This window comes from Arachis ipaensis, chromosome B7, assembly GCF_059453495.1.
Source record: "Arachis ipaensis isolate K30076 ecotype BB chromosome B7, ASM5945349v1, whole genome shotgun sequence".
Lineage (NCBI taxonomy): Eukaryota > Viridiplantae > Streptophyta > Magnoliopsida > Fabales > Fabaceae > Arachis > Arachis ipaensis.
The window spans coordinates 37,706,080-37,712,638 of record NC_142442.1 but is presented as its reverse complement, the minus strand read 5'-3'; positions in this window follow the sequence as shown (position 1 = coordinate 37,712,638).

The window sequence follows — 6,559 nt, the reverse complement described above, 5'->3', positions numbered from 1 at the left end:
CATAGGTAGGATCATAGTGCTCTTGGATTGATGGATATGGAGATGGCAAATATTGAGGTGGTGGTGAGATGGGAAGATCATTCCGTGATTGAAAAGGGAGTGCACTAGAGCTTGAGGGTTGATTGTTAAAGGTATTTGGTGGTCTGATTTGGGCGGCGAGAGCTCGTATAGTAGAGTTTAGATCGGTAAGTGCTCTCTCCATGGAGGTTTGGGGTGGATCTATGTATGGTTCATTTGGTTCATAAGGTGGTTGGTATGGTAGATGTGGGTTAGGGTCATATGGAGGTGAATGGCGGAAAGGGGCTTGTGAGTTTGGTGGTCTAAAGTTATGTTGAGGGAAGGGTTTATAGGCATATGGTGGTGGTTGTTGATAGTCCATTGGAGGTGGTTGTTGCCATGAGGGTTGATCAAATCCTTGTGGCTCCTCCCATCTTTGATTGTTCTAACCTTGATGCCTGTTCTCATTGTAATTTCTTCTTCCTGCAACATAATTGTAACCAGACTCATAGCTAAAAGGGTGAGAGTTCATAGTAGCAAATAAAAAAAATAAAAACAAATTTAAATTAAAAGGTTATTTAAATTTTGAAATTTGAATTTTGAAATTTGAAATTTGAAAATTTTTAAATTTAAATTTTGAAAATTTTTTTTTTAATTTGAATTTCAAAATTTGATTTTTGAAATAAGATAAGATAAGATAAAAATTTTAAAAATAAAAATCTGAATTTTTTTTTTCGAAAAAAATTAATTAAAAATATTTTTGAATTTAATGAGGAAAGAGAAAAACAATAAAATGACACCAAATTTCAAATTTTTAGATCAAAACGAAGAAAACAACTAAGAACAGCTTGAAGGTCAAGATGAACGCAAAGAACAACTTGAAGATCAAGATGAACATTAAGAATAAATTTTTGAAAAAATTTTTAATAATAAAATAAAAACCAATAACCTCTTAATGAAAAAGCAAAAATAAAAACAAATAAACAAGCAAAAAGCAAATATTTACAATAACCAATAATAAGGCACACGTTTGCAATTCCCCGGCAACGGCGCCATTTTGAAGAACTGAACATTGATGGTTTAGAGGTTATAGCAAACTCTCGTTGTAAGTATAGTTACTAAACCAAGCAATCAACCTTTCTTACAAACGTTTTGGTTGTCACATATAACAAACCCCTTTAAAATTGATAACCGAGTATTTAAACCTCGGGTCGTCTTCTCAAGAAATTGCAGGGAGGTGTGTTCTTATTATTGGTTATGAGTTTGTAAATTGGGGGATGTTGAGTTTGGGCAATGGGCACAGGTATATTTAAATGATAAATAAAATAAATAAATAAATAACTGTAAAATAAACTTTTGGTAAGGTATGAGAAATTGGAAGTCCAACTTGGTTATCTCTCTCAACAATAATGAAAGTTGAATCTTAATTCCTCTTAGTTAACCTTTAAAGCAAAGGAAAGTCAAGAGACTAATTAGTTTGACCTTCGAATCCTATTTATTTCCTAAGAAAAAGTTGGGATTATTGAAGTTCAGTTCAATTAGCAAGATAGCGATTATCAATTATGCTGAGTTTGATAATGTTGAGTTACTGATTTCTTAACCAAGACCAAAAGGGGAAAATCTAAATTATCTATATAAATAAAAGAAAGCAATCATAAATCTGAAATACCTCAAATAATATTAATTAAGAAAATCATAACATGAATGTAGCATAAGCCAAATAGGCAACATAACTAATATAAGCATCAAAGTATCTGAAAGTAAGAGATAAATGTAAAGTAAAAGAATATTGAACCTGGGATTGAGAGTCACTCCTAAAACTAAGAGAAGTCCTAAATCCTAATCCTAAGAGAGAGGAGAGAACCTCTCTCTCTAAAAACTACATCTACTCCTAAAATTGTGAATGTGAAAGCCTGATTATGAATGAATGGATTCCCCCACTTTATAGCCTCTAATCTGTGTTTTCTGGGCCGCAAACTGGGTCAGAAACAGCCCAGAAATCGCTGGAGAATAATTCAAATACGCTGATTTCCGTCACTGCGATGCAGCCGCATGGATCACGCGGTCGTGTCACCTAGCGTCAGGGGAACTATAGTATATTATATATCAAATCGAAGCCCCGGACGTTAGCTTTCCAACGCAACTGAAACCGCGTCATTTGGACCTATGTAGCTAAAATTATAGCCGTTTGAGTGCAGAGAGGTTAGGCTGGACAGCTTAGCAATTTCTCCAACTTCTTGCATTCCTTCCACTTTTGCATGCTTTCTTCCCATCCTCCAAGCCATTCCTGTCCTATAATCTCTGAAAGCACTTAACACACATATCAAGGCATCTAATGGTGATAAGAGAGGATTAATAATAAGCAATTATAAGATTAAAGAAGCATGTTTTCAATCTAAACACATAATTAGAAAGGAAATATAAAACCATGCAAATAGTATGAATAAGTGGGTAAAGAGTTGATGAAATCCACTCAATTGAGTATAAGATAAACCATAAAATAGTGGTTTATCAATAACATCCAATATAATTCTACTTTAAAACTAAACAAATAACTATAACTAAGACAAAGCAATTAGAATTTTTGGGTTTTCAAATAAGAATAATAAAAGAAACTCTTGGCTAAGCTTGGGAATTGGGGTCACCATCCTTGTCCAATAACCATATCTTGACAATTATGAGGAACCAAACTCATTAAGTTTACTTCTATACTTGAAGTATATTAAATGGTTTAGTCAACATCAACCCATAAGGTCCAACCTAGCTATTAATTGACTTAGTAGTAGGCTAGTGTCAATGGTTATCAAATTGACCACTAAGAGTTTCCAAATCATCAAATCCATTAGACCCAATGACTCAAGTTTACCCAATTTCCTTAGCCTAGGCCAAGAGTAAAGAAGACTACTCCATAATCAAAGGAAATATTTCATCAAACACATGGTAAGCATTACTAAAAGACATATTCAAATTGCAATTAGATTGAAATTAACAAGTACCCACTAACAATTATCAATATGAAATCACTCAAACAACACAATTAATCATGAAAATCATCAATGTAACATTAACAATTCAAGATCCACAAGATTCATGAAATGGGTAGAAAATAACAAGTGACAAGAAAACATAAATCTAACACAAGTTCTAAACAAAATTATACTAAGGAAATCCAAATTAAGTAATCAAAACTAGTAATTAACAAGATCCAATTCAGAATTCAACAAGGGAAGATCAAATCAAACTAGATCTAGAGAAGAACAAGGGTTTCTCTCTCTAGAAGAACAAAAACCAAAAACTAGCTAAAAATTGTGTCTAATTGTGAATGAATGATCCCCCCCTTTCCCCTAGCATCCTTGGGTCTTTTCCATGCAGAACCAGCTTGAATTTGGGCCACTTGAGCCTCAGAAATTGCCAGGCACGATTTCCTTTAATGAGGTCACGCGCAGCTTATCGCGCGTACGCGCCATGCACGCATGCGCGCCGATTGATTTTGCGATCCATGCGTGCGTGCCATGTACGCTTGCGCGTTGGTGGGGATATCTCTAATCTGCGCGGATGTGCCGATCTACGCGCGCCGCTTCCAGTTGTCCACATCCACATGTGTACGCGAGGTGCGCGTGCGGGCCCATGCTGAAATTCCCAAAATCCAAATCTTCATGTTCCTTCCTCTTGTGCATGCTTTCTTTCTCTCTTCTAGGCCATTCTTGCCCTATAAATTCTGAAATCACTCAACAAACATGTCACGGCATCGAATGGTAATAAAAGTGGATCAAAATATAGCAATTCTAAGGCAAAAGAAGCATGTTTTTCATCATGAAGCAATATTAGGAAGAGAACACAAAACCATGTAATTGTTGTGAATAAGTTTGAAAAATATTGATAAAACCCCCCAAATTCTACACAATATAAACCACAAAATTGGGGTTTATCAGTGTGCCATTTGCCTTGTCTCGTCGACTAGATCTTTTTCGATTGATTCACTTCCTCCTCCGAGGAGTATCCTTGGGCTTGGTTCCCCGACCTCGACTGGGATGACTGCATCGATCCCGTATGTGAGTCGGAAGGGGGTTTCGCCAGTGGATGATTGGGGGTGGTCCTGTAAGACCATAAGACCGAGGCCAACTCGTCTGCCCATGAGCCCTTCTTTCCCTCAAGTCGCTTCTTTAACCCTTTTAGGATAACTTTGTTGGCTGCTTCCACTTGGCTGTTGGTTTGTGGGTGTTCGACTGAGGAGAACCTTTGCTTGAACTTTGTGGAAGTTGACATTTTCTTGGCATTTTTTGCATTTTTTGACGAACTCATGGGCATCCGACATCATTGTGGGCCAATAATATCCTGCTCGGATGATCTTTCTCGCCAGCAATCTTCCCCCGATGTGGTGACCGCAACAACCATCGTGGACTTCGCCTAGGTCGTAGTCCGTCTGGTCGGGGTGTGATGATCAGATTTCTGTTTAGTAAAGAAATTTTATAAAATTAATCATGTTGTAAGTATAGCTTCTAAACCAACAGAGAATCCTTTCGTACAAAAGTTTGGTTGTCACAAGTAACAAAACCCAATAAAATTTATAACCGAAGTATTTAAACCTCGGGTCGTCTTCTCAAGGAATTGCAGGGAGGTATGATTTATTATTGGTTATGTAAAAAGATATGTTTTGGGTTTTTTAAAATAAGGAACAAGTAATTTAAATGACAAGAAAAATAAATTAATAATAATAAAATCTCTTGGCAAGGTATGAGAAATTGAGGTCATATCCTAGTTATCCTTATCAATTGTGATGAGAATTGGATTTTGCTCCCACCTTGTTATCCTCTAACTATGAAGGTAAGTCAAGTGGATGAATCAATTTGATTCCTCTGGTCCTAGTAAATTTCTATGGAAAGACTAGAGTTATTGGAATACAAATCAACTAGCAAAGATAACAATCATCAATCACAAGGAGTTTGATAACTCAAGTTTCTCCAATTACTTAACCAAAGCAAAAAGGAAAAAAATCTACTTGAATAAAAATGCCTTCAGATGGGAAGCAACAGTAACATAAATAAAAGAAAGAAATCTTAAATCTGAAATACCTCAAATTATATTAAATAAAAAAAATCAAATCTAACATGAAGTTCATAAGCCAAATTGAAAAGATAAATGACCATTAAAGTAATAGAATCAATAAAAGTAGAAAATAAATTAAAAAAACATTGAACCTGTGATTGAAGAGATCATAGCCTAAACATAATAGAAATCCTAAATCCTAATCCTAAGAGAGAGGAGAGAACCTCTCTCTCTAAAACTACATCTAATCCTAAAATTGTGTATATTAAAGCTTGATTTATGAATGAACGCATTCCCTTACTTTATAGCCTCTAATCTGTGTTTTCTGGGCCGAGAACTAGGTCAGAAATAGCCCAGAATTCGCTGGTTTTAAATTCAAACACGCTGATTTTCGTCACTGCGACGCGTCCGCGTGGAGCACACGTTCGTGTCGCCGAGCTGTACGTTCACTATAACACATTATATATCAAATCGAAGCTCCGGATGTTAGCTTTCCAACGCAACTAGAACCGCATCATTTGGACCTCTGTAGCTCAAGTTATGATCGTTTTAGTGCGAAGAGGTCAGGCTGGATAGCTTAGCAATTTCTTCGACTTCTTGTATTCCTTCCATTTTTGCATGCTTCCTTTCCATCCTCTAAGCCATTCCTGCCCTGTAAACTCTGAAATCACTTAACAAACATATCACGGCATCTAATGGTAATAAGAGAGGATTAATATTAATAAAATTAAGGTCAAAGAAACATGTTTTCAATCATAGCACAAAATCAGGAAGGTAAATGTAAAACCATGCAATTAGTATGAATAAGTGGGCAAAGACTTGATAAAAACCACTCAATTGAGCACAAGATAAACTATGAAATAGTGGTTTATCAACCTCCCCACACTTAAACATTAGCACGTCCTCATGCTAAGTTCAAGAGAAGCTATTAAGGAGTGAAGAGGAATGGTAGAATGTATGAAATGCAACCTATCTATATGAATGCAACTACATGCTAAGATGTTTCTATCTACTTGGTTAAAAGTAAATAAGCTCTTCAAGACAAACATAAATCAGATTTCACTAATTGAAATTATACAATAAAAGATAAGTAAACTTGTAAGAAGATAGCTCATGAAAGCAGGGAACATAGAATCAAGCATTGAACCCTCACTGGTAGTGTATATGCACTCTAATCACTCAAGTGTATAGGGTAATTCACTCTACTCTTCTCTAACTATGCTTTCTAAACTTTGTTCTTCATCTAACCAATTAACAAGTATTTAATGAACCAATGCAAACATCATGAGGTCTTTTTCAAGGTTGTAATGGGGCTAAGGTAAGGGTGAGGGTATATATATGGCTAAGTGAGCTATAAATTGAATCTTTAATTAACCTAAACTTTCACCTAACATACATATACTCTATATAATTCTAATTCATGCCTAGCTACCCAAAATTCCCACTTTTGCATCACATACTCATGTATCAACTTTTCTTTAATTTTATCACATATGCATTGATTTTTCATTAACTT